Source organism: Perognathus longimembris, chromosome 5 (genome assembly GCF_023159225.1).
Source record: "Perognathus longimembris pacificus isolate PPM17 chromosome 5, ASM2315922v1, whole genome shotgun sequence".
NCBI lineage: Eukaryota > Metazoa > Chordata > Mammalia > Rodentia > Heteromyidae > Perognathus > Perognathus longimembris.
This window is the reverse complement of record NC_063165.1, coordinates 84069710-84092436: the sequence shown is the minus strand read 5'-3', so window position 1 is coordinate 84092436 and position 22727 is coordinate 84069710.

Sequence of the window (22727 nt, the reverse complement as noted above, 5' to 3'; positions counted from 1 at the left end):
TTCTGACAATGAAATTTTTGTAGATATGCCGTCCTTGATTTGCCAGGGCTACTGATCACATTGTCTACCTGTTTTCTCCTGTCTGTGATTTTTTTGATAAGCAAGATGTTATTTGTTACCTTTCTATAAATCCGTGTCGGAAAACCCCTAAATTCCAAGGCCACACGCGAGATTTTGTTTTCAGAAATCAGGGCAGCTACGTTGACTTCACGTCTGGCAAAAGAAGCATTCAGGCACGGACACGGACACGGTAAGGGCGTTAGGAGTGATCACTGCAGAGAGAGGGAGGAGACGGCAGAGACAGGGTGTAGGCTTCCCGCACTTCGGTCCCTCCCAGCCATCTTGCACAATCTCCGGGTTAAACAGGAAGAATTGGGGCCCTTGGAGATGGCTTTCTGGTTGGCAGATCTCCTTTCTGCTCCCAATTAGGTCGTGGCACTGAAAAGTTAGTGTCTTGTCCTTAGTTCCTTGTTCTCTGCTCTTCCTGCGTGCTTGTCCTTTGGACCCCCTTCCCGTTTTACTGCCGGGCAGGTCTGGTTTCCTCAGCTCTGCAGTCCTCCATTCCCTGACCACCTGCTTTTCTGCTAGGTCAGCATTACTGTTTAGTTGGTTTCATATTTTAGCAATTTCGGGATCCTCAGGGTCTCAGTAGTTAGTTAACTGTGCATCCGTTGTGGTTCTCCTGTTAATCGTCTGATGCTAGTGGCTCACAAGATGCTGGCCACACCAGATGGTCATGTCAAGGTCATAAGAAGGTCACCACAGAAAATGCCAATGCTAGGCACACCAGTGCTCAAGTCAGGGTTACGGGCCCGTGGCCGTAGGGCATACAAGTGAAAGTTCACTTCTGGCCTAGTGGTGCCATCTTTGTTTCTTGGGCATCTCAGAGTGCCTCACCACGATGAGCCTTGCAAGAGGAAGTTCTAGTAAGGATTCATTTTCACAGAGCCAGGTTAGAGCAAGGAATAGAAAAAGAGCAACATCTCCGGTTCTCCATCTGGGAATTGGGAGTTGGAAGTCAGAAGTCGGTAGCGTTCGCGCTCTCCAAGCTCAGCAAGCATAGGTAGCTGGGTGTCTTGAGCAACTGTTAGTTAATCCTTAGACAATGGTTGTGGGTGGGTCAGATGGGCGAGGCCCACCCTAACTAGGAAACCTACAGGACTTCCTTGGGCCAGGCGGGCTTTTCCATTCTCTCGGCCTCTACCCAGTCACCCAGCATTCAAGATTTCTGCCATTTGCATGGAGGAGGCAGATGAGAAGCCTAATCTTAAATCGCCTAATCTTAAAATGTGGGAGTGAAGCTCATCTGATGTTGTTGGTTTGCTTTGTGACATCTGTAATCATATCATTTCCGTTTCTCATCTCTCCATCCTTCTGCAGCTGAGTGCTTTGCTGATTTCCCCAGTCCCTTCTCCTGGTCCCCTGCAGATGCCATGGGCAGGCGAGGACGGTCCCGGTGGTTATGTCTCCAGGCTTCCTTCGCCTTCCCAGTTTCCAGGCAAAAGTAACAGGTCCTTGAGACACACTCCTAAAACCATTTCAGGGTATCTCACGGAAAGGCAGGGGGTGGGGGGTCTCACAAGCACGGGTTTATTTTTGTATCACAGGATAAAGTGGAAAGGGGAGGGCAGGGCCATTTCCTGCCTCGGCTTCCCGTGGGCCTGTTTGCTAGCAACCCCCCCAGCCACGAGACAATGGTTCTCAGTGGGTGAGGTGGACGAGGCCCACCCATCTCCCCAACCTTCAGGACTCTTTGCCAGACCTGTTTTCCATTTCCGTGTGTCTCTCTACCATTCGCAAGGCAGTTTTAGGTCGCCCCTTGTGTCTGGTGTCTCCTAATCTTATAACTACAGATCCAAAAGGAATTTTGTGAAGGGAGGAATCGTGGGTCTGATTTGTTTCAGTGTTTACTTCCTCCATCTAATGAGTCTGGCCCTTTTGATATTTGTTAAATAAAATCTAATTTCCCTGTCTCCTTATCTGTCTATTCTGCATCATCAATTATACACAGTGCATCAAGGAAAGAGCAACATTGAATCTAAGTATTTCTCCCTCTGCCAGCTGCCCCCTTTGCCTCTCCCTGAACAGCCCATTCGCATTCCCACTGCTTTCCTCTCCCAGTGAGTTCTCTCCCGTATTTGTCCGTTGCTTCTGGGAATCTATCTTTCCTTCACATCCTGGACCCACAGAACGGCTCGGTGGCCATACCTGCTGGGCAGAGATTGAACTTACACACACAGGTGCTGAGCTGTTCTAGCACTGTTAAACCTTCTGGGCTCATTGTCAGACATTTTTGAGTCCTTTCTTTCTTGTGTGCCAGTCCTGGGACTTGAACTCAGGGTCTGGGCACTGCCCTTTAGCTTTTCTACTCAGGGCTAGCGCTCTACCATGTGAGTCAGCAGCTCTCACACACTTCCCTACTGTGGCTGGCTTTGAACTGCAATCCTCGGGTCTCGGCCTTCTGAGTAGCTAGGCTTCACAGGAGTGAGCCACAGCGCCTGGCCATTTCTTGTCTTTTCACTTTTTTTTTTTAAAGAAGAAAACCTTTTTGTTAATATAAATCAATTGTGCAGAGGGGTCATTGTGAGTTAAATATGTACATAGAAGGTCCTTGGGTGAAATTCACCTTGTCTCTATTGCTTTTTCTTAACCTCCTCCCTCCATTTGAAGTTTTCAGTGGGTCTTATAATGCTGTTTCCCAATATAAACACACAATGTACCTCTTTAATACCCACCTCTGTCACCTTCTCCCCACACGCTGCTGAATCCCCACACAACAGTGCTCCTCTTACACTCATGTTACATTCTTATAATACTTTTTAGGTCTAGATGGCACATGTGAGTGAAGACAAGGTCTTTGTTTTGCTGAGCTTGGCTTACTTCAGTTAACATCCTAGCGCAGGAAAGTGGATGGAGTGGCAAATCACCAGAAGTGTTCGTTTTTGTCCGTCGTGGGGCTTGACCTTGGGGCCTGGGCGCTGTCCCTGAGCTCTTTCACTCAAGGCTAGCCCTCTACCATGTTGAGCACAGCACCACTTGGGTTTTTCTGGTGAGTTCATTGGAGCTAAGAGTCTCACAGACTTTCCTGCCCTGGCTGGCTTTGAACTGTGATGCTCACTCAGATCTCAGACTCCTGAGTAGCTAGGATGGCAGGTGTGAGTGTTACGGTGGTGCCCGGCGGTCAGCGGGTTTGTTTCTTACTGACTGACCAGATTGACTCACAGGGCGGCAAGGATCATCCGGCCTCCTGCTTGCCTTCTCTGCGGGTCTGGAGAGCCCCTCCCACCTCACTGGGCCTAGAACCTGGAAGGAAGAACGAACGCATCTCGTGTTTCCCTCTTCACTTACATCTGCCGTGCTGGATTGTTTGCATAAACGCCAACTTGACGACAAGACAAAGGAACTTTCCTTTAGTTCAACCTTTACTAGCATGAACAACTGCCCAGGGACGAGTTCAGGATCGAAATCTAAACAAACAAATTCTCCTGAGAACATGAACCCCGAGCAGAATCTCATAAAGTCGGAATAGACACTGAAACCACTTGGCTTCAAGGCAGGGCTGTGAGTTGTCTTCCCGGTGCTGCCGTTCTCCAGCTAGCGCACGTCAGCCCGAGTCCGTCCGTCCTGCTTATCACCCCAAACCTTCACTCAACCTAACTCACAAATTATCAGGAAAATGAAGGTAAGCAAGAAAAACAATATAAATCATACAAATTCCAATTCAACGGGATGTTGCATACAAAGCAATGAGCGTGGGTCATGGTAGAAGTATCTGGAATAAGCTATCGGAGTAATTAAGTGCAGTCATGACCGCTACCACAGGTGCGTCTGCATGCAGTGAGAAAGTTAGCAAGCACCATATCACAGCACGCATCAGTGTGCCTCTGACGCTAAGAACACAGCGTGCGCCCGGATGTCGAAATCGTGCTGACTACTTGGAGGGTGTGATCTTGAGGTGTTCAGTCCACCATGGAGGGACGCATTGTACCTGTTCTTTCCCATTGGACAAACAGTGGTAATGTGTCCAAATTAATCCAGCGGGAACTAATTCAATTAGGTTACTGGAAAAATCACACATTTGGTGTACATTTCTGAAGACTTCATCCTATCATTAGACGGTTCCTTAAGAGATTAATAAAACCCGGTGACAGGCTGTCTCATCTAACCATCTGAGTTTCAACCCTAATTGCTGGAGATGAGTTCTTTCTGCTTAGTTTCTGATTCAGGTAGCGTTTCTACCTCTCATGCTTCATTCACAGCCCCCCCCCCACCCCAAAGAGAATTCAAACAAAGAGATTAGGAAAAATGAGCCATGAGATAATTCTTGGATATGGCTATATACTTTCATGAGAAACCAAACTTAAACTTCAAAGTTAAGTATTTCCACACAAACCATAATAAATGGCAACGCTATTAAGGAGCGGAAACAGAACCCCAGGATTTGGGTTTGTGAGGTAATCATGGTTAACAAGGGACTGATTGCTCTCTTGTCCAGATGGAGCTGGTCTGATCCACTCGGTCCAGCGGCAGGCATTTGTGTGCAGCCATGGCGACGTTGTTGTTGGGGGAGGAGGTGTACAGAGGCAGCAGAGAATCTGCATCCATGGCCATGGTTAGAGATCCAATTTACCATCTATTAAATGCTACTTTTTCTGTTCCTCGGCTGAGAATTAGATGGGCCAATGGCTCAGCCAATCTCTTAAGGTGATGCTTGGATGCAAGAGTGCCCACGTCTGGCAAATACCTGAGAATTGTTCATTATCACCCTTTTAAGACGGAGGATTGATGAGTCTGGTAACGTTTTATCACTGACAAAATACTGAAAATTTTATCGAGGCTCATTTTGTCTGTGGGCCTGTACAAGATAAAACATCAGCCTGGGGAGAAAGGCTACGCAGCACCTGGTGGTGGAGAAGCAGAGAGGGAGGATGACAACAGAGAATGGGGGCCTCATGTCCCCTCTAAGAGCTCATCCCCAGAGGCCTACCTGAGCTCCACCATCTCACCTGAGGAGAGCAGTGTCCCCTCACCTGTGCCTCTGTCCCTCTCACCCGAGTCTGGCTCACCTGGGCTTTGTTTGCATCTCCGTTACTCCCACAGTGCTCTGTGGTTCTAAGGATGTAAACCTTGGATCCTCTTCTTGATGCTCTAGTGGAATTACAGCTGCTCGGCAACGTCTCTGAGCTTCTCACCGTCGTTCTGCTGATGGATTCCCTGGGACCCTCTGCACCATGAGTCCTAGCCGCTCCTCCTTTCCTTCCTCATCCTCCTCCTCTTCTTCCTCCTCCGTTTCCTCCTCAGATCGCGAACCCTCTTTGCTAGCCTTTCTGCCTCCCCAGGATGTACAACGCTACCCATGGCAGTAATAAGAATCACAGATACAAGAAAAACAATTACTGGCAAATTCTGAAAGGCAAACACTACATTCCTGTGGTGTTGAAGAACAACCCCAGCACTTTGGGTGCGTGAGTAGCTTGGGATATTACAGTGCTACAACGTGTCATGCTGTTGGTAAGCCATCCATTGGGAGCTTACACGGCAGGTGCTTATCTCTCCTGTTCTGGATGTGGGCGGTGTAAAATCAAGGTTCCAGCAGGCAGTGTCTTGTGGTCCGGGTCTACACGCAGCGATGCACACACAGTGAGCTACACACCGTGTCCCACACGTAGTGACGAGTCGTGGTGGAAGGGGCTTTCAGAGCCCCTCACCCTGTTGTGGGGACTCGGCCCTGGTGACTAGACCCTGGCCAGACTCAGCCTCCTGGGGTCCTCACGTTGGGGCTTTGTGTGCTAGGGTATAGGCGCCCATGCATGTGCACGTATGTATGTGTGTGAGTGCACGCACACACACACACGTAAGAAAAGCGTATCCATTCGGCACTAGGTAGGAAGCTAGGACAGTGTGTGATCGTGGCGTACTCACAAGGCAGGAGAAGAGCACAGATAGGACTCCATTAAAATCATGAACTTCTCATCAGTGGACTCCATTTGCACACTGGTGTGTGTGCACCTCGCTGTGTAAATGTTATCTTTCAAACACTTGCACTGCAAACGTGCAAAGCTCTGACCACCCAGGAGGTGCAGAGGGGAGAGGTTTGGAGCCAGGACACAGCCAGTCATCCCCTGGACAGGGAGGGGGTACAGCGGGGACTCCCCCAGCCCCCCGGAAGGTGAAGTGAAGTGCCTGGATTCAGTGTCTGCTGGCTGCACAAGCCATGCTGCTCTCTGGCTGGCGTGGGAGACACAGATTTGGAACAAGCAGCTACTTTATTCTTAGTGCTCTTTTCTCCAGGTGCTTCTTCATTGGAGAAGCCCATGGCAAGGAGTTAAACCACCACTGGAGATGGTTTCCTGTGGTTTTCTAAAGGATTGAAGGAACTTATTCATGTGCTCACAAAATCTGAATAGGTGCGTGATCATTGTACCACAGGCAGTTTTAACATGAGTTCCGGTTATTCAGTTCAAGCTTTATAATTCTCAGTATATATTAGGAAATAGCAGTTAGTAGTTTAGGAATAAACAAATCAACAAAATAGAAAGCACTCGTTTTCTGGCCAAGTTAAGCAGGGAAAAACTCAACCTTTCACACCAAGCCAGAGAGAGTCCTTCTTCCAAAGATAATAGCAACATAAAAAGGGTATACTGTATATGACTATCTATTCCTAAAATCAAGAAGGTAAATGTATTACCATTTGACATAAGCTTATCATAGTTTCTAAATACCTTGACTCTGAGCTTTAAAACAAATCAGCTCCTGGCTGTAAATATTTAGTCAGTCGTGATTAAATTGTTGGGCTCAGCGTGACTACTCCAGCTGGAGGAGAATGGATTTCTTGCCACTGAGGTTACTGTATAAACCTTGAAGTCCTTGAAGCAGGATGGGAGAGACAGACGTGCAAGCTCCCCGTCTTCTCCGGTGCTCATTACACTCGCACTACTCGCGTGCCAGCAGAAGGCTGCACATACAGACGAAGCCAACAGCAAGTCCCCAGTTCAAGTTTTCAGCCCATTTTCCCTACGATCTGAGTTTTCAGTTATAGGACCCATGGGCTATAATAATTTTGCAAAGGGAAAAAGGTCGTTTTGCAGCTAGGTGTGGTGACCGTTTCTCCCGGCCTCTATTCTTACTGCAGTCCATCCTTCACCGTCGTCAACAACAGCGTTCAAGTGCAGTGGCTCGTGCTGTGTGCTGAGTTCACGGAGAAGCACGCGCTCACCAGGCGTCGGGTCTTCAGACTCAGAAGCCCGCCACCGTGGCGTTCAGGCTCCTTACCAGGCCTGCTTGTATGTCGTTGTCTTCATGCTATCCTAACAGAATGGCCGGAAAGAAAGAAGGGCCTGCACTTTACTCCAACCTGAAGATTTCCTAAACAGAATTACAGGAATTATCACCAACGCGGAAGAGTTTCATCGTTCCACCCATAGCACATGCCTCTCAGATAACCATCTCACTTCACCCACGGGGGTCAAGCACCATGCACCTTGATCAGCGTCATCCCTCAGTCTTCTTAATTTTGTAGAATATACGTTGAATTCATTCAGCTTTATGTCCTCTTTTGAAAAAATGACTCTGCGCTACTTCATTTGTTAAAGTTGGCCAAATATAATAACCATCGTATCTGCTGATTCTTTTTCTCTTGGCACTGATGTCTGATGATTGAACTGCCTTTGCTCTGTTTCACTTCCTAAGAGCCTGCCTTGTTACCCCGACTCAGAAAGTGACATCAATTCATTTAGACTCTGCCTGCTCCCTCAGACACAGCTGCCAACCACTTGAAAACACAAGAACCCAACCTTCCAAAATCCAGAGACATTATGAAAGAAAGCTGTCGACACTCAATTTTGTTCCCTGAAAAATGAATGGAAGAAGTAGTTGCTGGGTAAAGGTGAACTTGACCTCTCCTAGCAAAGGAGGAGGAGAGCGCCATTCCCACTTCCGCAGAGACTGAAGGCCCAAGCTGGACTCCCCAGCTGCGGCGTCTGCCCTGGCCCGTGGAAGAGAAAATGTGTGAGCTGCTGAGAACAACGTGGACGCAGAAGTAACTGGAAAGGAGGCAAAAACGAAATGGTGCTATATACCTCTGTGCCCCAAACCTTTATTCCTCCCCTTGTGTCTTTAACCCTGTCCATGTTTGTAGTCATGAATACTTTTATAATCCACATGTTGGCTTTTATTCATGTTAGCATTACATTGGAGGAAGGGCTCTGATTGGCTGCAAAATACTGACGTTCTCCTTGCTAAATCTGGCCAGATAAACCTAGCAATGCTTTTTTCATTAGTTTGTTTATTCACAAATTGCGAGCTGCTCTTTCTAATTCTTTTTCTGAGAATTATAAAACTTGAACTAGTTAATACTAGAACTCATGATCATTTACCTGTACACTTTCCTCCAAGGTCGTAACAGTTTCGACTGTTGCGTTTGGGCTTTGGGTCCATTGCCAGTCACCTTTGACACATCATTTTGGATCCAGCATCTCCGATTTCCTGGTGCCTGTCCAGGTAGCTGTCATCATTTGTTCCAAAGACTGTGCTTCCTTCCCTTGTTCCAAATTGTCCTAGCACTCTATCCTTTCCCTTTACTTATGCTCTGTCTCGCGGATCTAGCTGTACGTCTGTTCTTAGCAAGCATCGTCCAATTTGTTTGTTACTGCTTTGTGGTGACTTTTTATGTGGGAAGAACGAATCTTTCCTATTTGGTCTCTTTACAGACTATGGTTATTCTAAGTCCTTTGCTGTGTCACGTGGAATTAAGGACAAGGTGTCGAGGTTTGCAAAACTGGCATCTGGATTTATATTTCTGATATTATTGTAAATAAAATTATCTCCTAAACTTGATTTTTATATTATCCATTTCTAGGAGAGAAGTACAATTGGCTTCATACTAATCTTATCACCTTGCTGGAATTATTAGCATGTTGTTCATTGCCTTGCCAGCATATTCTTATAGAAGGTCATGCCACACACAGTCACTTTTCCTTTTGAGTCTGGATAATCTTTACTTCTGTACCTTACCAAATCTCCCTGGCTAAAACTTCCTGCATTATATGAAAATAAAGTGTGAGGAGCAAAGGAGGGGGTAGGTAAAGTACAATACATGCATGTGCATAAAGTTCATAATGAAATGCATGTTAAAAAAATGTGGAAAACATGGTACTAAGGGGAAACTGGTGTGAGAAACACATTCACCTGCCCACATTCCAAGTTGGAGGAAGACTTTAGCAGTCAGGGCGGTCTTGCAGGATGTGGTGTCCAGTGAGAAAAGACATGCAAAGGGACTTCTGCAGCAATTCATTCCCTAACAGGTAACTAGATCCAACATTCTGGAAGAAATACATCATTCTCCCATTAAAAACACAGCTATTAGGGCTGGGAATATGGCCTAGTGGCAAGAGTGCTCACCTCGTATACAGGAAGCCCTGGGTTCAATTCCCCAGCACCACATATACAGAAAATGGCCAGAAGTGGCGCTGTGGCTCAAGGGGCAGAGTGCTAGCCTTGAGCAAAAAGAAGCCAGGGACAGTGCTCAGGCCCTGAGTCCAAGCCTCAGGACTGGCAAAAACAACAACAGAAAAAAAAAAAAAGAACGCAGGTATTCGGAATGACTGGGAAAAGACCTTTCTCTACTTGAAGAGGACATAGGTCCATTTTGGGAAATTAGTTTCTCAGTGTAGTAGTCATTGCAAGAATAAACAACAATGAGTTGGAACAGATCTTGCTTTTCTGGTGAATCAATGCAAAATTCAACTTTGCACGCAAAGGAACTGGCAGGAGGCCTCCTGCGTGGGCTTTGCATCAGCTAGAGGTCTTGCAGCCTTCAGCCATGGTAAAGAAAAATGAAGTCCAGTCACAGATGGAGTCAAGAAGCCAGACAGGTGTTCTAAAGCCACTCACGGTTGTGCAGCTCACAGTCAATGTGCCTGAATAGGCGATGAGAATGCAGCATGTGTGTATTGTCCATTCCCAGCCGGGACACAAACTCCCTGTCACCCTAGTGACAGGCAGGCCTCTGTCCTCTGTCCACTCAATGCGGATCCAACGTGACTGGTGTCTGCATAAATGCATAGAGCAGTCCTTACAGATATTCTGATGCTGCCAAAGTTAACCCACGCCCATTGAGTTACGCAGTTTGGTCCTTATTGCTTCAGTATAAAACTAGATCAAGGAAACTCCCATTAGATGTGGAAAAAAATGTGTAAATTTATTATGTATGCCAGTCAAATATGTCTGAGGTATAAGGAGCTAGAATGGGAAGTTGATGAAAGGGAATATTATAATACCTCAGCCGCAACATCGCTCCAGTAAGTCTCAGAAGACATGCCTCAGAGGTTAGCAAAGGAGTGCTGGAAGGTCTCATGTCCGTAGAGATACAGACTAGCTGCTGGCATGGAGTAGGCATAAGTACCTGAGGAGGTCCTCACCCCTGCCCTCCAGCTACATGCAGGTGAATGAGGACTCACCGAGGGGAGAACACAGGAACCTTCCACAGGAAGTAGATCGCAATGAAAACAGATGGGTTATTAGTGGAGCCCCACAGTGGCCGAACCATTTCCTGCCCTTTGCACGATAAGCTAGAACTCTGCAGTCACCACTGTCCAGACAAATCTCAAGTACCAAGCCAAGTGTCATTCTAGCTCCATGCTTTCAGTAATACCAATGCAACTGCTAAACATACCAAACCCATCAAACTGTAGACCGTTCCTTATAATAAGAAATGACTCCCATTTTTCTTCTGTTGTGTAGGAGATGAAAACAACAGATTCAATTGCCTGTAACATAAATTAAGGGAACTTTCTAAGCAGGCAAGAGTTTATTTAGACTCCTTTATTTAATGCAGCACAAAAAAGCAAAGCTAATAAAATGTGGGACTGCGGGAAGTTATTTTTGTCATCGGTGGATTTGTTACTTTGTATCTAATTTTATTTTAGTTGACTAAGAAGTATAAGCCATTAGATGTTTTGCTTAGGAAGCAAAATAAGATACGATACGATGCTCCTCTCTTCCACATCTGCAGTTCCCCAAGACCATTTCTATTTATGAGAGAGAGAATGATGTCTATGACTCATGGTTTACCTTCTGTTTAATAAGCAAATTGAAGTGATATTTGTCTCTACCTTTGTGATGTAACAGAAAGACTCATTAGAAAGCTATTATAAAAATGCCCAGAAAAAAAACACACATGATTCTCCTGAATTTTACTAATGCATTTCAATATGTGTCCTTAAAAACAACCAAAGAGCCAAGGCAACAATTTTTTCACCCACCAAATCCATAGAAAGCCAAAGGGTGGGAGCAGTGATCACCGGCAGCCACCTGCAGGTTCCAGCAAGAATTCTGTAGCGTGACAATGATGTGAAGTTCACTGAGCTGTGAGCCCAGATCGCCATGCCTGCCCCACAATGGTGACTCCCCTGCCAGGAGCCTGGAAGACTGAACATTTCTGATTAAGAAAAACCTTGATAGAGGCATAGACTTCCACTGTGTATATGTACCATGTTTTCTTGACACATTCATCTACTGAAGGGCATCTGGGTTGGTTCCATATTTTAGAGATGGCAAATTGTGCTGTGGTGAACATGGTTGTGCTGGTGGCTTTAGTGTGGTCTTGCTTGTAATCTTTTGGGTAGATGCCCAAAAGTGGGGCTGCTGGGTCATAGGGGAGCTGTATGTTCAGCCTTCTGAGGAACCTCCATACTGCTTTCCAGAGTGGTTGAACATATTTACACCCCCACCAATAATGTAGTAGGGTTCCCTTTTGGCCACATCCCCTCCAGCATCTGTTGTATTAGTTTTCTTGATAATGGACATTCTTACTGGGGTGAGGTGAAATCTCAATGTTGTTTTGATTTGCATTTCTTTTATGGCCAAGAATGTTGAGTACTTCTTCATGTGTCTCTTGGCCATTCTCATTTTCTCTTCAGAGAAGTCTCTTTTTAGGTCTTTAGCTCATTTATTAAGGGGCCAGTTGGTTCTTTGAGGATTGTTTGGGGGTATTTAATTTTTTTTTGAGTTCAGAAAGAATGACATTGACCCATTCATAAGGAAATGGAAGGACTTGGGAAAAAAAATCATACTAATTGAAGTGAGGCAGACCCAAAGAACCATAGACTCTATGGTTTCCCTCATTGGGAATAATTAGTACATATCTAGGATAATCCTAGCAGAAGATCACAATAGCTCAATAGCTAGTACATGTGAACACAGAAAATGATACTAAATGAAACGAACTCCGAGTTATGGAAATAAGAGGTTTATCATTGTTGTTTTTATCAACCTACCATGTGAAATTATGCCATTTCTTTTGTCTTTCTTCCTCAAGGTTTTTATCCCTGATGTCACTGTTACTGATTTTGGTACCTTGTGTGTTGTATATACATTTATTAGAACTAAGGAAGGCAAGGAAAACATCAAAATGGAGAGACAAGGGGTAAAAGATGAACCAAGGCAACAGCAATATTTACAAAACTACATGATGTAAACCAACTGTATAACTCATGGAGGAGAGGGAAATGGAAAGGGGGAAGGTGGGAGAAAAATGAGGGAGGAGGTAAAAAGTTGGATAAGAAATGTATTCACTGCCTTGTGTATGAAATTGTAACCCCTCTGTACAACACTTTGACAATAAAGAAATTAAAAAGAAAAAGAGAAAAGAAAAACCTAGAGCAGCCTCCCCAAGGTTCTCTGGAAGCCTGAGTTTCCTGTCCACACAAGTGGCCTGCGGCATGTCTATTGCCTAGCGGGAGAGTGGACTTTTCCGGGAACAATTTTCTACCTGATAAGAAAGAAATGTTCTAAGACAAAAAGTTATTTGCCCTGCTATCCTACCCCTTACTTTAATATGTATTAATGCATATGACATATACTTTAATATATATTATATACACTGTGTGTTATTGTAGAGGTGATGTACAGAGGGGTTACAGTTACAAAAGGCAGGCTAAAGAGCACATTTCCTTTTGGACCATGTCACCCCTTCCCTTGCTCTCTCCCAGTTTTTCCCTCCCTTCCCCAGCCACAGGTTGTGTGGTTCATTTCCCACATGGTGTCTATTGAGTACCACGGCTGCACTTGTTGGCCCCGGGCCCCACCTTTCCTGTGGCCCCTCCTTACCCTCCCCAAGATGAGTTGATTTTTCAAACCCGGCGAGGAAGGCATGGGCAGGGGGGATCAAAGGCAGAACTGCTCACACCCAAACTTCCTGTTAGGAAACGGTTCATTGCCTCCGTCACGGTGCCGTGTGCTCATCATCCGCAGCCCTCGTCAACTCCGGGGTGCATCTCTCGCCCCTTTTCCCTTTGCTCCACCGAGGGAGCCTGTGCCTCTCCACGTCCCGGGCTGCATCCGGCCTCACCGCCTGTACCCCGATTCTCTGTTGCCAGCCTGCCCTTCCCCTCTTGCCGCTGGGCCGTCCACCTACTCTCCATTTCCCCAGCCTGGAGTGCCTCCCAGGGCAGCGGCCTGTGACCTTCAGTGCCCATTCCCCGGAATGAGGGTCAAAGCGCCAGAGGGGGGAAGGTCAGAGTCCCAGAGGGGGAAGGGGGCGAGGGGCCCCTCTTTCTGCACCTGACATGGCACTGCATTGAGAAAGCTCACCAAACGACCTGAACGAGGATGAGCTGGACCTGACACTTCAAACACATCATGGAAACATGACACGCACACGTAGCTAAAACCAAGAGGACAAACCATCGGGACCTGTGAGGAATCCGAACAAGGACACGCATAGGTTGTTTAGATGGGCAAAAGTTGTTCCACCAATGTTAAATAGAAGATGGAAAAATGAATGATGAATTCAGCAATTTCACCCATTCTGTCCTTCTCTGGTGAAAAGCACATTTCCAGGAAAGAATTTGCTCTAGATTACCAGGAGCAGCAAGCTTCCTAAAGTAGATTAATGTCTTTATACATTTAGGGCTTAGCTTTAAACAACCTTAAGAGCATGCATTAAATGTAAGCGATAGTAGAAAGACTTAGTTCCCAGAACCCGTAAGCTGGAAACCTGAGTGGTGAGGTCATTGGTGGCCCGGTATTTTGATGGAAAGATCTATGAAAACATCGATTCTGCAACTGTTTTATTCCATAATGGAGGTGGATGGTGTACCATTAGAAAAATCAGTGAGACGTAGAGTAGAAACTAGGGAATAATGATGTGAGGATATGTTTAAGTTCAAATGTTATTAATGTACGGTTAAAAATGTTATTAACATGACGTTCGAGCCAGCTGTAAATTAAACAACGATGATTTTTAAATCTCATAAATTAAATACCAAGAGGAAAAATGAAAAACACAACTTCGAAGCATTTGCAGAGACAGAAGACGCAAGAAACAAAGAATTCTTCAGCTTTTCCCTCTTGGAACAACTTTCTTTGTGTAGAGTGACACTTTTTGACACCAATCAGCCTATGTCTCCCAGTTGTCAAATATTATAGAGGAATTAAAAAAGAAGTTACAAACTTTTCTTTCTTTCTTCCCTTGTCAAAATGCCATTCAAATATCATGTTGAAACCATGAAAACAATAGGCTTTGGAACCCAAATTTGCTATAAGATAGAACCTTGAATCAAAGGCTATTTCCAGCAGTTGGAAAGATCAGGTTTACACCGAAATGTTGGGTAAAACACCTAATATTTGTACTGTACTGAAATGTATGTTATACTAGAGCTTGCAGAGCTGGAAGGCTGCTCAGGGTCAGAGGAGCTCATGAATAAGGATGGGTTTTGGGAGACGCTGTAGAATGTTGATTAAGCAATCAGTGGGCTGAGCAGAGCAGGTGAGCACTCCTGTAATGCAAGTGTTATTACAGTGACAGTTCCCATTATCTGGGTGAGGGAAAGCTGTGTTCCATATTCAAATAGATGGTGGCTTCCATCCCTGGAGTCTGGAGGCTGGACTGCTGTTCTGATTTCAAGGTTACCTTGGCTGACAGTGGTGAGTCAGGGCCATTGGACTGGTGTGTCACGGCCTGTTTGCAGAGACTCTTGGGGTCTGACGGGTGAGGTGAGATGAGAGGAGGTCAAAGATTTCGCAAGGAGCGTAGCATTACTTCTTTCTTTTGAAATGCACCTTTGTATTCACTCCTGGGAGAAGGAAATCTTTGGGGATTCATCTAATAACCAACCTTACACCCCATGACACAGGAAAGATGATATGACCTATTTGAAATCTTTTCTTTCTTTCCACTTAAAAATTTCCTGCCAACAAAAGAAAAGACAAACTTTCACATCCTAAAAAAAAAAAAAAAAGTTTGGTGGGGCTATTGGGGCAAAAATGAGCAGGAAATGAGAACACACTTCCTCAGACCCTGTCAGCCATGACGAGAGCATTACAGGATAATTAGTTTGACCTGTTACTGTATGTGGCATGGAAAACCTTGTAGCTCCTTATTAAGTGTTACACTGTGTGGAACTGAGGGAAGGAAAATCCTCACATTGGATTTGTAGAAAAATATTAAAAATAAAAGGGAAGTGTATGCAAGCATATGAACGGAATTTGTAGCTAATAATGAAAATCTGGGCTTAATCATTTGCAGGGCTGAACTGTATTGTTCCTAATTTCTAGTATTATAACTTAGAGGTCATGCAAGGTCACACAAAGAAACTTGAAACTTAGAAAAATAAGAGAACAATGAGTTGTGTTTGGATTCACCTTTTTTTTTTTTTTTTTTTTTTTGGCCAGTCCTGGGCCTTGGACTCAGGGCCTGAGCACTGTCCCTGGCTTCTTCCCGCTCAAGGCTAGCACTCTGCCACTTGAGCCACAGCGCCGCTTCTGGCCGTTTTCTGTATATGTGGTGCTGGGGAATCGAACCTAGGGCCTCGTGTATCCGAGGCAGGCACTCTTGCCACTAGGCCATATCCCCAGCCCTGGATTCACCTTTTGTGTTTGTTTGTATCATAGGTAATATTCACATTCACTGAAATGCACTTTTCCACATGGGATTCTGGGCAAAAATACATTCCTTTCTAAGTATTTATATGATTATGATCCAGGTCATTTTTTAAAGGAGGCAATTTATTTTCTTATAACTGCTTATCTTTTGTTTTCACTAATGAAGACAAACAAACGAGTTACTGTAATACTGATCTGACACTTTGTGTCAGAACTTTGTGCTTATTAGCCTCCATGCTTCATGGAGGTCTGCATTTAGTTTACTTTGATCACAAAATGACAGTATATATTAATAGAGAATTCACAAACTCCAGTGGCATAATAACAATGACCCTGAAAGGTTGACAGGTTGACTGCCAAGGCACAGATTTTCCTGTGCTTTCTATGCCTATTAGCATTGTTCTTTAAAGTGAACTTTAACTCTTTAGTAGGGTGTTTACTTCTGTTCTTCAAATTAAAAAGGTAAATAATATTCTTTCCAGATGCTTGCTGAGATCTTTTTTTTTAAGTAAATTGTTGTTTCTATAGATTCAATTTGTTATGGTCTGTGTCATGCGAGAAGCTAAGTTTAAAAAGAGACAGTTGAAATTGTCATCTTTCTTGTTCCCATCTTTCAGTCCTTCAGTCCTGTGAAATAAAAGCCTGCCGAGCTCTCGGTCCCCCTGGGTGACGTTATTTCTGGAGTGGGAGTTGCAGGAAGGAAGGCGTTACCGGATAACATGGGTCACGGAGCTCCTTGGGGCGGTACCTGTCTGTCCATCCTTGCTCTCTGCTCCTCCTTCCAGTTTGCCTGTTCATTGGTATTGTTTAGTGTCTAGTCTCTGCCAGTTGCTTGTCTGTGTGTTCCAAGTTGAGAATTTCCAGAAGCTCAGAAGTGAAGGAGAGCGGAGGGGGTGGTGGAATTCAGTGAGTTCTGTGCGAACGCACGCTGCTGTTGGGCACATGCAGTATGCGCGGCAAGGTGCTAGCGTTAAACCTGCCCAACACTAAGAAAACGAACGCCCAAGTGGTGCTGTTACTTGCGTTGCTTTTTCAAATAGTTAAAGCTTCTCCTCAGCATTAGATTGAGTTAGCTCGTCGCTATCTTTAATCTGTTACATCAAATCCATCCCTGCCCCATCCCACGCCATTGCATAGCATCTTTTCATGTAATTTATTTACTTAACTTACTTTGGCCTGTTCTGGGGCTTGAACTCGGGGCCTGGATGTGGTCCTTGAGCACTTTTGCTCAAGGCTAGCACTCTACCATTTGAGCACAGCTTCAGTTCTACACTTTTGATGCTTAATTGGAAATGAGTCTCACAAGCTTTCTTGCCCAGGATGGCCTTGAGCCATAATCCTCAAATCTCAGCCTCCTGAGTAGGTAAATTGACAGCCACCAGCACCGGCCCACCACCCTGTCCTTTTAATTGCTCTAAGCGTCAAACATGGAAAAATAAAGCACAATAATTTTGTTCTCAAAGGCTTGCTTAGTTCAATTCCTAAGTGAAAGTCCCTGGCATTTTTGTGGTTTTCTGTTGTTAATCTCATGATTGATCCAAACTGACCAGGGAGTCTATGATCAGTTTAATTGACTGTTATTTCAGGAGGAGTTGCCGTGCCAGGCTTTACTGTGATTTGTTGAGTGATTTGCATAGGATTAATAAAAAATACCCCCAGCACTCCACCGTATTGAACAGGTTGAGTCTCCCCCTGGACTCTAGAAGCAAGAGAATCACCTGCCAGGTAGACAGGCTTCCTGGGCTGGCCAGGGGCACCCCAAGTCAAACAGGCCACGCTGAAGTTTTCATCTTCCTCCAAACTTGTTTCCTCCGTTTCTCCTCCCACATGCCCCATGAGTTCATCTCTGAACCGTGTTGCCTCTCCTTCCACACCAAACCTCCTCAGAGCCTTTATCCAGCCTGCAGGTGAGAGCTAACCCTTCATCCGCCCCTGAGGTGATTCTACTCTCTGCTAGGAGTTCACTCTTACTTCATTGTTACCACCGTCACTAGGGTGACTTTTCCAACTTTAGATCATGTGACTCTTCTGCTCAGAGCCTTCTTGGGGCACGCCACCTCATTTGAATTAAAACCACAACGCTTGGATATGGAAGGTCCTGAGGTCTCTGCGGCTCTCTGTCCTTACCTCCTTCCACCTTCGGTTGTCCATGGCTCTGCCTGGCTGTGGACACCTGGGAGTTGTGAGCTTGCCCCTGACCTCTGTACCAGCTACAAGAATGCCCTGCCCTGTCACTCACAGACCTGAATGCCATGTGCACCTCAGTCCCACTAGCCCTCGGCTCCCTGTACACCATGTCTCTCCCTGATTGCCGCTGCTCCCTGCAGTACTTCCCTCCCACGGCCTCTGACCCCCTGAGGACAGGGCGCTGTAGGAATTGCTCAACGCCGTGTACTCAGCGCCCAGAACCAACCCTGAGTCACAGCGACGCTAAGGATATATTGAATAAATAAATGGTGCTCCCTTGGTACTTCAAAAGTTACCTTCTCAATTAAAAACAAAAGCTACCTTCGAATTGTTTTTAGCACCAGGGAAGTTCCTCTCGTGAGAAGCAACTGGGTCACACAAAACCTAGGTAATCTGAACTGACTCCTACCCAGGCGATACACGTATTGATTTATGTTTTCCAAAAAATAACATATCCCTGAAATGTGACGGTTAATGTAATTCAAAGCGCTTTCTACGTGAGGAACTACTAAGAACGTAAAGCCTTCAAAATACTTTTTGTGCCTCCCAGACATTGCTCACGGTTCACTGTACTCGCAAGCTTCAGCACTCAGCATATGGGATCTGCTTTTCTTGGGTTCAGAAGAGACAGGGGAAGAAGTCTGACCACAGTCAGGCACACTGGAAGCAGGAGCCGGTGTGAGACCCTCAGACATGTCTAAGGTCCACCCTTCCCATCGCCCCCTTGATCATGCAAGCAAGAGCGACGATTCGCCCCACAGTAAACCAAGCGCCGTGCTGGCCATGCCACCTACATGTGCTGCTCAGCCTTGTGATTATTTTGTGAAACAGACGCCATGTCCTTCTTTCATTGAACGTGGCTTGCAAGTATAAGCTTAGAACAAGACTGACAGGGTCCAATTCTAGCTTCACCACTCACTGGCAATGACTTGGGAAAAAGACCACATTTCTTGGCTTCAACTGTGTTTAAGGAATATTCTAGAATATTCTGAGCTCCCCAAGTGTTCGAATTCCAGGTAATCATATTGATGATTTCGGAATATGATCCTGCTACCATCTTGGCACTTCCTTCCTTCCTAATCATTAACTTAGTGCTATGTGCAACATTTTCATAACCCCAAATATTTAGTTGATGTTTTGGGCATTCATGCCAATTGAAAGACTGGGCTGAAGCCGATTTAAAGAAGGGAGTAAGAACAAAGAAAGAAAAAGAGAGAGGGAAATAAAGGGAAGGAAGAAAACGAGAGAAGGAAGGACGGGGAGGAGGGACAGAGGGAAGGAGGGAGTATAGAAAGGACCCAATTAAGCCACTTGGTTGGCTGTGCCATGGTGACTGGGGACAGCCCTTTTTTACGTTCAGTCTGCTTTTTCACTTTCTGCTTTGTCTTTCAAGTGTGGAGCGCTGGGGGGGGGGGGGGCACAGCTCCTCCCCTTTGCTCTGGCCTCAGGCCTCAGCCCTGAAAGGAGGAAGCTACTGAGACCAGAGCAGAGGAATACCCTCCGTTCATCCTTCTCTTCTAGAACTTTCCAAACTTGATTCCAGGAAGTAGGAGACGGGCATTGGGTGTGCACGGGGTCACAAGGAATGACGAATGTGCAAGCTAGATGTTTTGACTTTTACTGTTGATTTATCAGGCTATTGATTATTCATTGATTGGGTATTGATTTTCTGTTCTTCTTGCATAGAAAACCTATATGTGAATGTTTGGGTTGAGGATAACACATATTCTATGATATGAATATGTGTTACAGAAATCAGCAATTGTTTCTTCCATACAATAGTTCAATTGGCATCGCCGAAGACAATGTTAAACGTTTAATTAGTCAGGTTGTCTTTAGAAACACAACTAAGAAATGTGAATTTCCTTATGTGTATTTCAATGTGTCTCTTGTGCTTGAAGACTGACTTATCTAAGATGTTTGACCCAAGCTACCTCCCACCCAGCTGGAAGAAGATGGCAGTGTGAGTGTCCACAATGGCAGGGTGGACAGTTCTTCTCCTTCTTGTACAAGTGTTTTCTCAGCCATACCCCGAAATAGCAGTGAGAGCCCGATGACCTAGCTCAGGGTGGCAGCAGGAAAGCCGGGCTTTAGAGACAGCCGCTGGCCTGGGGTTTCAGCCTCTTTTGTTACTGAAAATCTCTTTCTCACACGCATTGTCTTTGCCAACCAGTTACTGATGTTAAGCGGACAACTTAATTGGCTGACATTTTAAGTGTAACACCAGAAGCGATTTTTAATGACAAGCAAAAGGTTTGAGGGAAAGTAGGTTGCTTATACAATTAAGAAGCAGAACTACATTATAATTAGTGATGGGCTCATCTCATCTTTCAAAGTCCACATTTGTGAATATTTTATGATGTACAAAATATTCTGTTATTCAAGTGGTTTGTAATTTATGAATAAATTTCAAAGCTATATATCAAGGATGCTAGCTCTGACATATGGTGAAGATGACAGACATGAACCAGTCATGAAGTTTGGGAGAAATTCCTGGTAAACATCAATTCTAGTCAAATAATACATTGTGTAGATGCAGGTTCAGCCTCTGCGCCCACCCTGGCCTCATCTGACCAACCGAAGCTTCTTTGTCCGAATTTCTCCAGATACCTGGAGTAAGTTTGGAATAATCCCAGGAAAGGTTTTGTTGAGAATTAAAGGCATCAAAGTATTTTACTGAGCTTGGTGTTGGACGAACCCTGCTCACATTCTCTTGGCATAGCAGAGAACCCCAAATTTCATTATATAAGGAGTGATTCACCACAGCTTAGTAGCTGTAATGGCAGCAGACATGTTTGCGAGCTCTGACGGTAGCCTAACTAGACTCTGCTCCACAAGTCTCCTAATTACAATATGCTAAAATGTGCCACAAGACCCAGGCTAATACGATTATTTTGAAACATGTGTTGAGCTACCAAAATTCATTTATTGAAAATTAGGTAGAACCATTCATATCATAGAGTAAATAATAATTTACTGAAGCTTCTTCTTCTAGAATGACCATTGCAGAAGTCAAGCCATGGTAAGGCAGAGGAGAAAAACAGAACCTAATCATGTCTGCTGCTGAGCTGTGTTTGTTGGCAGGGTCTGCAGCAGGCCCAAGCCTTGTGTCCTCTTTTTTATGATTCCTGAAGCAAATAGATAGATAGCAAGCAATCCTGGACACACTCTCAGGGTAAGGAAGAGATTGTTTCCTAAGTAATACTAGGACAAGAAAACAGAAAAGTACAATCCAAACTAGCATTTTAGAGTATGTGATATTCTAGGATTCAGAATGTCCACTTCCTTAAAAAGCTGCTTCTAGGCTGGGAATGTGCAGTAGAGTGCTTGCCTAGCATGCATGAAGCCCTGGGTTTGAATCCTAAGCACCACATGAACAGAAAAAGCCAGAAGTGGCGCTGTGGCTTAAGTGGCAGAGTGCTAGCCTTGAGCAAAAAGAAGCCAGGGACAGCGCTCAGGCCCTGAGGGAGGGAAGGGGGAGGACTGAAAGAAGGAAGAGAGGAGGGAGGGAGGGAAGAAGGGAGGCATCCTGGTTCCAGAGGAATACACTCAGTTCCTTCTTCTCTTCAAGACAAGTTTGAAAACTTGATTCCAGGAAGTAGGAGATGGCCATTGGGTGTGCACAGGGTCACAAGGAATGACAAATGTGCAAGCTAGATGTTTTGATTAATTGGTAAGGATATTATTACTTGATTAGGTACTGAATTTCTACTCTTCTTAGATAGAAAACCTATATGTGAATGTTTTGGTTGAGAATAACATAGTTGTAGCCCCTGTACATGCACTTGTGAGGAAGATAAGAGCTCCTCATTTAACGAGTGGAGAAGGAAATGTTTATCTCTGCGGGTAGGCTAGCTAGCTGCAAGACCATGGCTGTTGCTTGGATTGGGATATTGAATGTTCATGTGGAATTATGTGCACAAGACTTCCATGTAAATATATCCAGGTGGAGGCCTGGGCCCCAGGGCCGACCAGTTCATTCCTCTCAGCCTCTCAGCTTCAGATATCCCCACGAAACTCCAAGAGCTGAGAGTTCCGGTTATCTGTTTTTTAACTAAATGTCTTGCTATTTGAACGCACGTATATTTTCAGAGTTTTTTTAAATGTATTTTTATTGTCAAGGTGATGTACAGAAGGGTTATAGTTACATATGTAAGGCAGTCAGTACGTTTTGGGTCAAACTTGTTACCTCCTCCCTCATTTTTCTCTTACCTTCTCTCCTCCCCAACCCCCTCCCCAGTTGTACAGCTGGTTTACAGCATATTGTCTTGTAAAATTTTAAAGAGATTTTATTAATAAAACATGCCATAGGCATGTAAGCACTCTACTGTGATACTTGTTTTAGTGTGGATGGTTGTCCTTGAGAATAGCCACAGGTTTTCTGTTGTTGGTTTGTCTGATCTCGGTTGAAACTGTCTGGGACTCTTGTGGAGAACTTAGTAAGACATTAAGAAGTTAGGAAAGGAGGAAAATCTCCTTCCAGGCTGACTTGCTGGCTTGCAGCCTTTGGATGGAGACATCTCCTCCTGTCTGAGGAAAGTGGAACTGTGCTCAGAGTTTCCGTGTTTCTCAATGCTCCCTGGTGATGAGACTCATCTGTGGTGCTTGCATTTGCTAGAGGTGCAGATTCCCTGTGCGTTGGAATTGCTGGATGGCAG